Below are 14,716 nucleotides of genomic sequence, written 5' to 3' on the forward strand. Positions count from 1 at the left end.
CTCTCCCAATTGAGATAAAGGGTTTTAAGATTCCGCCTGAGGAGACAGTAACTTTAGGTGATGCCTGGGATCCAAAGGTGATTTATCTCATGTCTATAATTCTGCTGCTGATGATAATTATCGTGTATCTCCTGATTTCTTTGCGGCGAGAGAGAAAGGTGTCCAGAGCTTGTTTTGTTATTAAAACTAGGTCAAAAAGAAAACGCCGTGGCTCTAGGTCAGTCCCAGAGACATCTAGTGACGAAGAGTGTGCAGAATCCGTGTCAGTTAAAAAGAAGGCTAAAAAGTTAATTGGTAAGGCAGCTCTAAATGACTTTTCTGCTGATTCTAGCAAGCAGCCAAGGGCATCGGCTGGTATCAACATGGCGCCTACTCCTTCTCCCACTCCTTCTTCTTCTTCTCCGTCGGCCAGTAATGGAGCAACGTCACTTCCGTCCACTCCCTCGGTGGGACCGGAAGTCACTGCCCCAGCAGCTGATTTATCTCAGGACCTGTCAGCTTCCATTAAGGTGGCTGTAAATTCAAACACAGCTCCAGTTAAGGTGGCTCCTTTAAAGACTAGAGCTGGAAAGGCCAAAGATGGAGAAGAAGAGGAGGAGACTGATCCTGGTGAGGGGCCCTCTACTCTAAAAGATCCTGCTCAGGAGGAAGAGAAGGTTTGTTTTAAAGATCTAGCTAACCTAGTGAGATCAAAGCAGGATAGAGATGAAGCTAGGAAAGCAGCTGGCAAAGGTGGTTCTCAGCTTAAAGAGATCCTTAGGAGAATGACAGCAGGATTTTACGGACAAAGAATTCAGGGAGATGAAGATGAAGATGACATTACAGACTGTTCGTCACCACGGGAGGAATTGCGAAATGTCCGTAAAGATTTCACCAGGGCAGATAAGGAGCCAGTTCTAGCTTGGCTTAGTAGGTGTTATGATACAGGTGCTTCAGCTCTAACAGTTGGAGACAAGTCAGCAGCTCAGTTAGGAACTCTCTCAAGGGACAATGGAATAGATAGACATCTAGGCGAAGCTCTCGGTAAGGTTAATCTGTGGATACGCCTTTTAATAGCGGTTGCCCTGAGATACCCTTCCCGAGATGATCTTCCATGGAATCCTAAACCCTGGACTACCATAGATGAGGGAATTAAGCGCTTGAGAGAATTTGCTGTTAGAGAGCTACTCTATGGTGAACATGAAACTCTGAATCCTGATGACGTTCCTGTGGGTATTGGTCTTGCTAAAAAGATCATCAAACTTGCTCCTTCTAATTATGCAAACATTCTGGCAAGCAGAATTGTGTCAAGAAGTTATGGTGGAGCTTCTCCTACGGTTGGCCAATTCAGTGATCAAATGAGACAATTGGAGGATAGCATGACACGTGGTTCTTTGGTTTCAGCCATTGAAACTCTGTCTGGAAAAATTGAGAATTGCATGAGAGAGTTAAAAGATGAATTTAGAAATTCCATATCCCAATTGGCACAAAGGGATAATTTCAATTCTTCCTCCAGGTGGATACAAGTCTCATCTGTGAGGAATACACGTCCTCCAAGGAGGTCATTCCAAAACAGGTCATTCCAAAATAGGTCATTCCAAAACAGACCACCAAGGCAATCACGTAGAACTATTTGGATAACTCTGCGTGATCAGTTTGGTGAGAACATGAGCCGCTGGGATGGCCAGCCAACTTCTAATCTTTTCAGGAGACTGAGGGAATTGCAAAGTGGCAGAACCCAAGGTAGCAATACCAGAAGGGTAGCTGTTACTTCCACAGTTCCCCAGAACAACTCTTATGGCTCCAACAGTGGCTCCAGTTATAACATGCAAAGTTATAACCCTGCACAATATGTGCAATGCACATGTGCACATGTTCCCCATAACTAGGGGTGCCCTGCCTCCCGCCAGGGGGAGGAGAGGGATAACAGAGATAACAGAATCTATTGGGATGTGTACATCCAGTGGCCTGGCACTTCACAATTTCGGAAGTACAGGGCCTTGGTTGACACAGGAGCTCAGTGCACCATAATACCATCAAATTATCAGGGATCGGAGTCTATAACTATTCTGGGAGTCACTGGTGGATCTCAAGAGTTAAGTAAGGTAGAAGTTAATATAAGTCTAACTGGTAAACAATGGAGGAAGCATACAGTTGTGACCGGACCTGATGCACCTTGTATTTTGGGAATTGATTTTCTGAGAGAAGGGCGTTTCAAGGACCCTAGAGGTTACAAATGGGCTTTTGGAGTAGCTTCAATAGAAATTGATGGACAAAAATTGAAGCTGTCTGCCAGACCTGAACTTTCTGATGAATCTGCAGTTGTGGGACAACATAAGATACAGGACATTAAATTGCCGGTTGCTTCTCAGACTGTGCATCACAGACAATACAGAACCAACCGTGACTCATTGTTGCCCATTCAGAATCTGATTCGTCAGTTGGAAAGTCAGAAAGTCGTCAGCAAAACTCATTCACCTTTCAACAGTCCAGTGTGGCCTGTGCGGAAGCAGAATGGAGACTGGCGTCTGACGGTAGACTACCGAGCCCTAAATGAAGTAACACCACCTATGAGTGCAGCAGTACCAGACATGATGGAGCTTCAGTATGAGCTGGAATCCAAAGAGGCCAAATGGTATGCTACCATAGACATTGCTAATGCATTCTTCTCTATTCCCATAGCAGAGGAATGCAGGCCTCAGTTTGCTTTCACCTGGAGAGGAATCCAGTACACTTTCAACAGATTGCCAATGGGCTGGATCCACAGCTCAAGCATCTGTCATGCGGTGATCCACGATGCTCTGGAGAAAGGCAGTGCTCCAGAACACATCCAGTTCATCGATGATATCATCGTCTGGGGTAAAACTGCTGAGGAAGTCTTCAAGAAAGGTAACAAAATCATTGACATTCTTCTGAATGCAGGTTTTGCCATCAAGCGAGACAAAGTGAAAGGACCTACCACAGAGATTCAATTTCTGGGAGTGCGGTGGCAAGATGGACGCCGACACATTCCAGTGGATGTGGTAAATAGAGTCTCTACCATGGCAAATCCCACAAACAAGCAAGAGACCCTACGTTTCTTGGGGATAGTGGGATTTTGGAGACTACACATTCCTGGATATAGTCAGATTGTGAAACCTCTGTATGATGTGACTCGAAAGAGAAACCATTTCCACTGGGGACCTGAACAACAAGCAGCCTTTGACCAGATAAAGCAAGAGGTAATTCAAGCAATGGGTCTGGGACCTGTCCGAGATGGTCCAGACATTAAGAACATTTTGTACACGGCTGCGAGTGACAATGGTCCAACCTGGTGCTTGTGGCAAAAAGCTCCAGGTGAGACACGTGGACGACCTCTTGGTTTCTGGAGTCGAGGTTACAGAGGTTCAGAGGCTAATTATACTCCAACAGAGAAAGAAATTTTAGCTGCCTATGAAGGAGTAAAAGCATCTTCTGAAGTGATTGGAACTGAATCACAACTTCTCTTAGCTCCCAGATTACCAGTTTTGAATTGGATGTTCAAAGGCAAAGGATCCACACCACATCATGCCACAGACTCAACCTGGTCTAAGTGGATGGCTCTGATAACACAGAGAGCTCGAATGGGAAATCTTGAAAGACCTGGTCTAGTGGAGGTGATCTCAAATTGGCCTGAAGGCATCAACTGTGCCAAACCTCCAGAGGAGAAAGTAACTCGTGCTGAGGAAGCTCCTCCTTACAATGACCTCTCTGATGATGAAAAGAAATACGCTTTGTTCACAGACGGTTCCTGTCGTCTTGTTGGAAACAAGCGAAGGTGGAAGTCTGCAGTGTGGAGTCCAACACGCCGAATTGCAGAGGCGAGAGATGGAGAAGGAGAATCCAGTCAGTTCGCAGAGGTAAAAGCTGTCCAGCTAGCTCTCGACGTAGCTGAACGTGAGAGATGGCCAAAGCTTTATCTCTACACCGACTCATGGATGGTAGCCAATGCTCTATGGGGTTGGCTAAAGAACTGGAAGAAGAGTGGTTGGCAGAGAAAAGGAAAACCCATTTGGGCAGCCAACCTATGGCAGGACATTGCTGATCGAATCGAGAGAATTCCAGTGAAAGTGAGACACATCGATGCTCACATTCCTAAGAGCAAAGCTACTGAGGAACAGCAGCACAACCATCAGGCAGATCTAGCTGCAAGAGTTTCTCAAGTAGACATGGACTCTAATCTTGATCTCGACTGGAAACACCGAGGTGAGATGTTCTTAGCTCGGTGGGCTCATGATTCATCAGGACATCAAGGCAGAGATGCAACCTACCAATGGGCTCGTGACAGATCCATAGACATTTCCATGGATGCTATCACACAAGTCATCCATGACTGTGACATTTGTGCTGCTATTAAGCAGGCAAAACGACTTAAGCCCTTGTGGTATGGTGACAGATGGTCCAAGTACAAGTATGGTGAAGCTTGGCAGATTGACTACATCACTCTACCACGTTCTCGTTCTGGTAAGCAGTACGTGCTTACTATGGTAGAGGCAAACACTGGATGGTTGGAAACTTATCCAGTTCCACATGCAACTGCACGCAACACCATTCTCGGTCTGGAGAGACAGATCCTATGGAGACACGGAACTCCAGAGAGGATTGAGTCGGACAATGGAACTCATTTCAAGAACAACCTTGTAAAGAGCTGGGCAAAAGAGCACGGTATTGAGTGGATATTCCACATTCCCTACTATGCACCAGCTTCAGGGAAGATTGAACGCTACAATGGTTTGTTGAAGACCACTCTCAAAGCCATGGGAGGTGGATCTTTGAAAAACTGGGAAAAACATTTAGCACAAGCAACCTGGCTGGTAAATAGTAGAGGTTCAGTGAACCGAGCTGGACCTGCACATTCAGATTTGCTACGGAAAGTAGAAGGTGATAGAGTTCCTGTTGTTAGAGAAAAGAACCTGTTAGGTAAAACTGTTTGGGTATTTTCACCCTCAGGAGAGGCTAAACCTGTCCGAGGGGTGGTCTCAGCTGAAGGTCCGGGTCACACTTATTGGGTAATGCAAAAGAATGGTGAAATTCAGTGTATTCCACAAAGAAATTTAACTTTAGCTGAAAGAGGTTAATTTCAAACTGTTGTACAGCTACATCGCGTCCAAAGGAAGAATCAACGAGGAAATCTACGGTGCACGAACCCTGAGATCCCTGAGAGCCCTGAGTCAACTAAGAGACCCTGAGAAATCCCTGTTTCCCTTTTCTTCGCTTCATCGGTGAAGAAATGAACTGTTTTCCATTTTTCTCATTTTCTGATTTTCTTGGACTTTTGAATCATCTACATCTGAGCATAGCCGGAATGGACTATGAACTTTACTCACGAACTGTAAATATCGTTTTGGATTAGATGGACAGTATGAACAGCCAATGAAATTGTTTAGAAGGGGTGGACTGTGGCCGGTTGACGTTGCCCCCTTAAGAAAGGGAATATGGTGGACGGAAGTTGGTAAACGGAAGGAATAGTCTAAACTAATTTCATTGGACGAGTGGGAGGAAGCACTTCTGAGCTGGGACTATACTGGACATTTCCAGCACTTCTCAGTCAGTCTTGCTTCCGCCTCTTCTTCAGGCAACAGCTTTCTGTGCTGGGCTTTCTGCCAAGGCTCCGGCCTTGAGAGAAAAACAGATAACAGGCCTGTATTAACTCTTTTCCAATTAACACAAACTGCTTCTAACATTTTTTTTTCTTTCCTCTCTTTTCTCTCTCTTCCTATCCCACTCTGGGGAAAGGGGGGAGAGAGGGGAGAGCGGAGGTGGGGAACCCCCTCTGTCCAGAGGGGGGTCACTCTCATTTCTGTGTTACTCTGTTGTATATCTTTGTATATATTGTAGATATTGTAAATTTGTAAATAATCCCCTGCAAACCCTACATCGCTTTGTAAATATAGCTCCACTGCTTTGCTAATTCAGCTTGCGAGTTTTTTTCCCTTTCCCTTCAATTTTTTTTTCCCTTTTACTTTACAAAGGGGGAAGGGAGGAGGCTTCTTGGCCTTGCCCTTCCACCCACCACATGGAGGAAAAGTCATGCTGCCCAGCCCTCAGATTCCATTCAAACCTGCACATGGAAATTGGAAGCGATGAGTGTTTCCACACACAACCCCAAGAGAATAGGCAAAAGATGCAACACATGCTGCAGTTCCCCAGTGCTACAGGGGAGCACACTGTGGAACACAGCAGGCAGCTGATTTGGCACAGACCAGAGTGCATTTTGCATATTTCAAAGCATCTGCCACCACAAGCCCTCGATAGGAGGAAGGGATAGGGACCTGGTTTTAATCACTGCAATATGTCTTTTTCACTTTCCTAGTGACACAACAGACTAATCAGTAGGTAGCAGGAGAGCTGAGTTAATTATGTCTGATTCCAAGGTAAAACTGACCAAATGCTACACACAATCTCACTCCTTATAGCTCTTCTTTATTTCCCCATATTTGGCTACTGCAATGAATTGAAGTACATTGAAGATTACAGTCATGTTACAGTTGACTCATACATCAATGCGGATTTTCTGTCATTTTCTCTCCATCTTAAACATCTTACAAAAAAGGAAGCATAGCAATTTCATAATGTAACTTCTGACTGAACACAGTGTTTATCTTAAGCAAGCCAGCCCAGCATGATTCCAATTACAAACTCTTCCTATATTCTGTGCTGCAGGGACCAAACAGCTTAGCTGAAAGATCCTGTATCAAGTGTTGCTCAAGAAAACTTTCCCTACAGTCCTTAAGTGGCCAGAGAGACACAGCTGAATAGAAAAGGGAACATTTATGGCTTAAAAAGCAGAAGAAAAGTGCACACAACTCTGCAAAAACCAGAGCAATCCAAATGTTTGTGACCTATGTCAGGAAAGAACAAGGACGGATGGAGAAGAAAACATCTTGGGGCTGCCAAGGCTCTATAGAAGTCTTTCAAATACAAGATACTGGGGGATGTCTACTAAGGTGTTCACAAAGTCCAAGAAAAGCAGCCCCAGTGTCCATAGGCCTGTAGCACATAGGGGATAATTTTAACAATGTTTGGCAAAGTGCTGATTGGTTTTACCAAAATGCATGAAATAGGTTTCTTGAACAGAGATTCAAGTTCTCACTCCCTGCAGATCTGTTCCTGAAAGCTGCAGCCCACAGCCAGCTGGCTGATGTCTGCTAAGGAGAAAGGTCATGCTGCACTCTTCCCAGATGTGGGACACTAAAAGAAGCTCTTCTTTGCCTATACCTCATTTTCATGATCCTTATAGAAACTCAATGTGTTTAAGGATTTTATCCCTTTTCCCACAGGTATACCTGATGTAAATTCACCAATAGGTTGACTGGATTTAAAGGGAAGGTTAAAAACAGGGGGCAACATACTGCAGAAGTCTCATTTGCTTAGGTCATCAGGCAAACAGTAGGAAGATTCAATGAATCTGTTTATGTAAGATCTCACTCCAAATGGAGACAAGCAATGCCACTAAGGACACAAAACCCAAGGCAAGCAGTCCATATAATATATTTCTATTCTGCAGTATACTTCCTCCTAGAGTAAAATTTAAACCACTTGAACTACTTTGTGAAAGACTGCAGGGATACCGGGATGAAAGAACAACAGTGAGAACCACTTTAGTCATCAATATACACACACAAAAAGACACACAGAAGCTCTGTCAATATGGCACAGAGTACTGCTTTGAAATTAGCATCAAAAGCACTGCATATAGACAAGAGAACCCCTAAAAACACCCCCCCCTCTCCATTCTGCTGCATCCTTTGCCATCACGACCTGACATTTCACTAGATGGATTTGTCTGCCTTTACATTTGTCACATTTCATTTCTGCCCCTACCAATAACCAGCCTTCAAACAGAACTGCAACAGTTGTGTACATTACCAGAAATACAACCACCACTTCTAGATTATTCCCACAAAATGTTTGGCAGGTGTGGGAAACTCGCTGGGTGCCACTAGGACACACAGGTCACCTGGTGTGCACTTACGTGATGAGATCAGAGCAAATCTTTCAATGTCTGCACCCTGGGTGAAAACATTCAGGCTGGAAGGCAGTGCAGTGGTTTTCTGTGAAAGTCTGCAACATCTGCACAAAGTGAGAACAGCTCTGCCGTGTGCTCCTGGCTGCGGCAGTTTGCTAGAAGACGTGCAGAAAGGATCACAGAAGAGCATCGACTGAAATGAACTTGCTTAAAAACCTCAAGCTACCCTGAAACACCTCTACAGAGCTGTGCAGTCCAGAACCATCTTTTACTCCGAGATTATGCTGAGTCATCTAAATGAAGTACAGTTTGTTCATACTTCTGAAGCTGTTACATAAATAACTCTATTTTCCTTCTTTATTGGAGCTGATCTCTTTCAAAATATACACTCACAAAGGCGAGCAGCAAGCTCACCTCCCCACTGCTGTCGTTAAACAATAACAAGGAGCATGACTGTTAATCAAAAGCAGACTCCAATACCAAATCCTCTCAAAACCAGACTGGCCCACTTAAGACAACAACATATAGTCCCGAAAAGTTTCCAGCTACTGCAATATCCTACTGTGAGCTCCATTAAAAACACAGCTACTCCCACCACCAGCCCCTGCTTCCTCTGCTAGTGTCAATCCGCTACCGGCTATTCTTCATCACCCTGCAAGAAAAGCGTGCCCAGCAGGTCTAGGGAGGTTCTTCTCCCCCTCGACTCTACCCTAGTAAGACCACACCTGGAATACTGTGTCCAATTTTGGGCTCCCCAGTTCAGGAGAGAGACAGGGACCTGCTGGGGAGAATCCAACAGAGCCACAAGGATGATTAGGGGACTTGAGCATCTCCCCTCTGAAGAGTGACTGAGAAACCTGGGGCTGTTTCATCTTGAGAAGGCAGAGGGGATCTCATCAATGTGTATAAATACCTGAGGGGTCACTGTCAAGTGGATGGAGCCAATCTCTTTTTGGTGGTGCACAGTAATAAGTCAAGGAACAATGGGTACAAACTTGAACGTAGAAGGTTTCACCTCAACATGAGGAGAAATTTTTTTACAGTGAGGGTAATGGAACACTTGAACAGGCTGCCTAGAGAGGCTGTGGAGTCTCCTTCTCTGGAGACATTCAAAGTCCACCTGGATGCATTCCTGTGTGGCCTGCCCTAGGTGATCCTGCTTTGGCAGAGGGGCTGGACTTGATCTTTGGAGGACCATTCCAGCCTCTAAAGTTTTGTGAGTCTGTGACAGATTTGTGGACTACTACTGCAAAATATTCCTTTCCATCTCTTACTGAGGGCACAGTATGAGTGAGTCCTCCACCCAGCCCCTGGAACTGAAAAGGGTTACATTAAGAAGCTTTAAAACTAAGCGAAGGTGCAAAACCAGTCCCTTATCTCTGCTAGTTGCTTAAGATCCTTCAAGGTAAAGAAACTGTCAGTCTTGAATAAATTAGCAATGAATGCTTGAGGACAAAGACAAGTCCATTCTTCAGAATCTTCAGAAATGCACTGATTCAGCTGTCTGATAGAAGTAGTGCAGGCAGCAAGTGGTTTCTTTTTTTCTGGTAGTTTTTATGGGTGCTCTGCATCAACAGAGAGACATTTTCTGAACTGGGTTCTGCATTCTCTGTTGATGTTTGGAGATCTGACATCACAAGGATGCCAGATATGTGGTTTGCTCCTGTTGAGGTTTTTTTGGTGTTGTTTTCTTTTTAAAGAAGTGTTTTACATATGGGCAAAAAAGACGGAAAAAAACCCTGATGGTTTTTGTAACCACATTTACATTTGGAATAAAAGCTGTGTTAACTCTTGACACAACTTTGCCCTCATGAGAGATGCAGCCTTGCCAGCCCTGGACAAGCTCTTATGCTCTAAAACAACTCTTTGTCATAATAATTGCAGCTACCATAGCAACCTTCAAAGCCAAATATCCTCAGGGTACCTCCAAAATATATTAAGAGGCTCTAATAAGTGCAAGATTGAGGTTCCCATAGGGGCTGTCCTTAACAGCAAGGATCTGGGAATAGCTGTAACTCTGCAAGCAAGTGAACACAAAGCAGTGAACCCCAAAGGACTCCCAGCACTGCTTTTGGACCTTTCTACATTTGCAAATTCCTGAAAAATTTTAAGTGAAAGTACAGAGCTCTTTAAAAAAAGGCTGATGGCTTTATAGCCCTGCTTTTGCAGCTACATTTCATGGGCCTGTAATAGTAATCTGTGTAGTGCTCTAGCAGTCAGTGGACCACAGACCAAAAAATCAGCTCACAGTGGGCCAAAAAAGAAAGAAATTCACAGATTCAGTTTGCATACAAGAATATGTCCCAGGAACTTGTGACATGAAATGAATCTGGATGTTTCCCACCAACTGCAAGTTGGGCAGATCTGAGGGTTCAAGCCCCCCAGTGCTGGAAGCTGAAGAGTCTCCCCCAGCTAAACACAGTCGAATTCCATGGAACTATCTCTAAATGCTAATTCCCCGTCAGGACATAAAGTAAGGACTGCAAGGAAAAGTACATCTGTTGGGTAATATAAATATACATTTCTATTAGTTTTCCTTACTAGGAGCAGAGACTATGTGATGCCCATACCCTGGTTGAACACAATGTCTCTTGAGCAACAAGCTCTGCAGCTGTATCTCAGAGGTGACACCTTTGAAAGGGGTACAGGATATAGCATATATTGCCAGCTGCACGTGAAACAGATATCCCTTACAAGAAGCTCACAAAATAATGTTCTGATTGGGTTCTTCAGGTCAGAAAATATTTGAAACATGTAACCTTTGGAATTTAGCATTTCAGTACTGAACCAGAGCTGCCAGAGGATAAGGTTCAAGAACTGCTAGATCAAGGTTTTGCCTCAAGTAGCAGCATGCTGGGAGGATAATGGAAAAGAGTCCATCAGGATGGTTCTTAGTAGCTTTTATTACTCAGCTTCACTAAAATGAACCTGCAACATCTCTTTACATGACATCAAGAGCCTTAAAAATGGAGATGATTCCAGCTACCAGACAGGACATCACTCCTTCAGAGAGATCTCGTATTTTAAACAGACATTGCAAGGCAGATACAACACAGAGATTTCCTTCCTCTGCCCGCTCCAGGACCCATGCTGAGCTAGCTGGCCAGCTGCCACACACAGGGGTTTCCTGCAATCATCTTATGCCACCAGTTTCCACTAAGTTTCTCAGCTCCCTCCCTATAACTGATCATAACTGCCCCAAAGACCATCAGGACCGGGTTTCCTGCCTGTACTTCTTTCTGAGCCACAAGGTCTTCTTAGAATAAACACCACAGATTTCAAAACAAAAGAAAGGGCATTTCCACTGCGGTTCTTTCCACACTGACTTAAAAACCTGGTCCCTGGAATATTCACCACCATCAAAACTGGCTCTTCCTGGGGCTGACTCTCCTTAGCCTCAAGCTGAAGCAGCGCAGTGACGGAGTGTGGGCACCACTGTCACAACAGATGAGAGGCTGAAAGCAGAGGCAGAGTGCATGATCGGCAGGACAGACACAGATAAGATTGCTCTTAAAGGTGGCTCCAACTCAGAACATCTTCTCACTGAGAGGAGTCCTGGGTGGAAGAAGCCTGTTGGTGGATGCACAGCTCCAGCCTAAAGACAGAGACCTGGCACACAAAGGGCTGCTGCAAGCAGGCTCCCACGTAATGGTTCATGGAAAACTATAAATGGGGGTGAACAAAGGCCTTTGGGTGAGGACAGCCATCTGCAGGTGCATCTTGGACTCATCTGCCTCTTGAACTTTCTCCTCTGAGGTTCATCTTGAGGAAAGAGGAATGTGCAAAACAAAGATCAGAAGCAAGTGGAACTTCTGGCAGCACTAAATCCACACTGGATTTCCCAGGCTGTTTGCTTTCCAGCCCCATGCAGGCAAGTCCCTCTGCTCATGCCCGTACAGTGAAGAGCAAAAAGCAACAAAACAGGGAAGACAGGCAAAGCAGAAGGCAACTTTAAGAAAAAAAAAAAAATCTGTTTGGGGGGGAATTTTTTTTCTCAGTTGGGTTGCATGAGGACTTGTTCCAAAGAGACTTGATCAAAATGTAAGGCTGTGGTCACTCACCTCTGCGTCACAAAGGGAGAATTTGATGAATGAATGTAGTATCACAGTATAACTAAGGTTGGAAGAGACCTCGAGGACCATCAAGTCCAACCTATCAACACAGACCTCATGACTAAACCATGGCACCAAGTGCCATGTCCAATCTCCTCTTGAACACCTCCAGGGACGGTGACTCCACCACCTCCCTGGGCAGCACACTCCAATGATGAACGACTTGCTTGGTGAAGAACTTTCTCCTCACCTCGAGTCTAAACCTCCCCTGGCGCAGCTTGTGTCCCCTTGTTCTGGTGCTGGTTGCCTGGGAGAAGAGGCCAACCCCTTCCTGGCTACAACCACCCTTCAGGTAGTTGTAGAGGGCAATAAGATCACCCCTGAGCCTCCTCTTCTCCAGGCTAAACAATCCCAGCTCCCTCAGCCTCTCCTCATAGGGCTTGTGTTCAAGGCCTCTCACCAGCCTTGTTGCCCTTCTCTGGACACGTTCAAGTGTTTCGATGTCCTTCTTAAACTGAGGGGCCCAGAACTGGACACAGTACTCAAGGTGTGGCCTAACCAATGCAGAGTACAGGGGCACAATGACTTCCCTGCTCCTGCTGGCCACACTATTCCTAATGCAGGCCAGGATGCCATTTGCCTTCTTGGCCACCTGGGCACACTGCTGGCTCATGTTTAGGCAGCTGTCAATCAGTACCCCCAGGTCCCTCTCTGTTTGGGAGCTCTCCAGCCACTCTAACTCCAGCCTGTAGCTCTGCATGGGATTGCTGTGGCCAAAGTGCAGTACTCGGCACTTGGACTTGTTGAATGACATCCCATTGGATTCTGCCCATCTGTCCAGTCGGTCGAGGTCCCTCTGCAGAGCCTTTCTACCCATTTGATGTCATCTGCAAACTTGCTGATGACTGACTCGACCCCCTCATCCAGATCATCAATGAAGATGTTAAAGAGGACAGGGCCCAGCACTGATCCCTGGGGGACACCACTGGTGACTGGCCACCAGCTGGATGTGGCACCATTCACCACAACTCTCTGGGCTCGGCCCTCCAGCCAGTTCCTAACCCAGCACAGTGTTGCGGTCCAATCCACGGGCTGACAGCTTAGACAGCAGTTTGCTGTGGGGGACGGTGTCAAAGGCCTTGCTGAAGTCCAGGTAGACCACATCCACAGGCCTCCCCACATCCACCAGACGGGTCACCTGATCATAGAAGGAGATCAGGTTGGAGAGGCAGGACCTGCCCTTCCTAAATCCATGTTGGCTGGACCTGAGCCCTTGGCCATCCTTCAGGTGCGCAGTTATTGCCTCCAGGATAATCTGCTCCATCACTTTCCCTGGCACCGAGGTCAGGTTGACCGGCCTGTAGTTTCCAGGTTCCTCCATCCGACCCTTCTTGTGGATGGGGACCACATTGGCCAGTTTCCAGTCATCTGGGACCTCTCCAGTGAGCCAGGACTGGAGGAAAATGATGGATAATGATGGGACTTTCAGTATTCATGCTACAGACCTCCCACAATCCAGTATCATCCCAAGAACCCTCTTGGCCAGGCCTTACAAGCAGAGGATCCCATCTGCACTTGTACATTTCCTGCCTTATAGATTGGAGCAAGAGCTCCAGTACAGCATTTTCTGCAGTTGAGGTTGGAGAGACAAGGCAGACTTCAAAGCACAGCCACATCCCTGATCAGCAGTTAAACCAACAAGCCCCAGGTAAGCGCAACAGCCCTGCAATGGCTTTGCAGACTTTCTGGTAAAGAAGAATTCTTGTTCTAATAGCTATTCCCCTTGAATACTTTCTGCAAGTGGCTTATGGATAAGATTTTTATGCAGATGTATGCACCAAAAAACAGCTCAGTGAGTGGTTTCCTGCAGCACCTAAAGCCCACACATATGTGAGCAGTAAAGGCTCAGAATCCAGAGTTTCTACACTTTACATTTGAGGAGTTTTGAGATCATAACTGTCATAAATCTACAGTAATTCAGATGACAAAGAGGAAAGAGGGAAAGTAGAGTTCAGCACAGGCTCTCTCAAGAAGGAAAAAAAAATATCTGTGAAATAGAACAGCAATTGTTCCTTAATCTTGCCTCAAAATTGCTATTGTACAGTCTAATTAATTTTATCAGCCTCAGATTTTCTTTAATCTCTGATCTTTTAACCAGTTTTACAGCACTGTGATATTATTCTCTTAGTCTAAATGACATGACAATTTATTGACCACATTGCACAGAATGAAATCAACACCCCCCCAAAAAAAAGGGATGATGTCTTTTGTATCATCATACTGTGATGACTAACAAGAGCAAGAAAAACTAACACAGACACCAAAATCACTTTATCTTCTTTATTAGTGCTGGATGGGCTAATCAAATCATCCACTATTTCTAACCAAGCCTGTTACTGGATCTCATCAAACTAAATGAGCAGAACTTGGATGGCTAAGTAAGCTTTACAAAAGGGAAGTTTCCTAAGTCCCTAAGATTTGGCTGCTGGAGCATTACTTTCTGTTCTGTTGGCTATTGCATAGTAAAAGTACAAATAAGGTAGAACAGAAAGCTTAGAAGGCAATGAGAAGAATAACACAACTTATAAGGCACACTCTGCTCATCTGACAATTCCCAGCATCCCATAAACACCAAAAAGCAATTCAGCCAGTGACCTTCAAAAAACTGGATTTCTTTAACCAGGGACTGCGTAGTCAA

General features: G+C 45.3%; 1 protein-coding gene across 1 annotated transcript in view; it reads right to left on the reverse strand.

Annotated features, from left to right (window-relative positions):
- The window catches only part of DIS3L2 (DIS3 like 3'-5' exoribonuclease 2), a 208,364-nt gene that overhangs the window by 89,502 nt on the left and 104,146 nt on the right, over nucleotides 1-14,716 (reverse strand). The window lies entirely within an intron of this gene.

This window comes from Melanerpes formicivorus, unplaced genomic scaffold, assembly GCF_026170545.1.
Source record: "Melanerpes formicivorus ecotype bairdi unplaced genomic scaffold, bMelFor1.0.p_v2 SCAF_76, whole genome shotgun sequence".
Classification (NCBI taxonomy): Eukaryota; Metazoa; Chordata; class Aves; order Piciformes; family Picidae; genus Melanerpes; species Melanerpes formicivorus.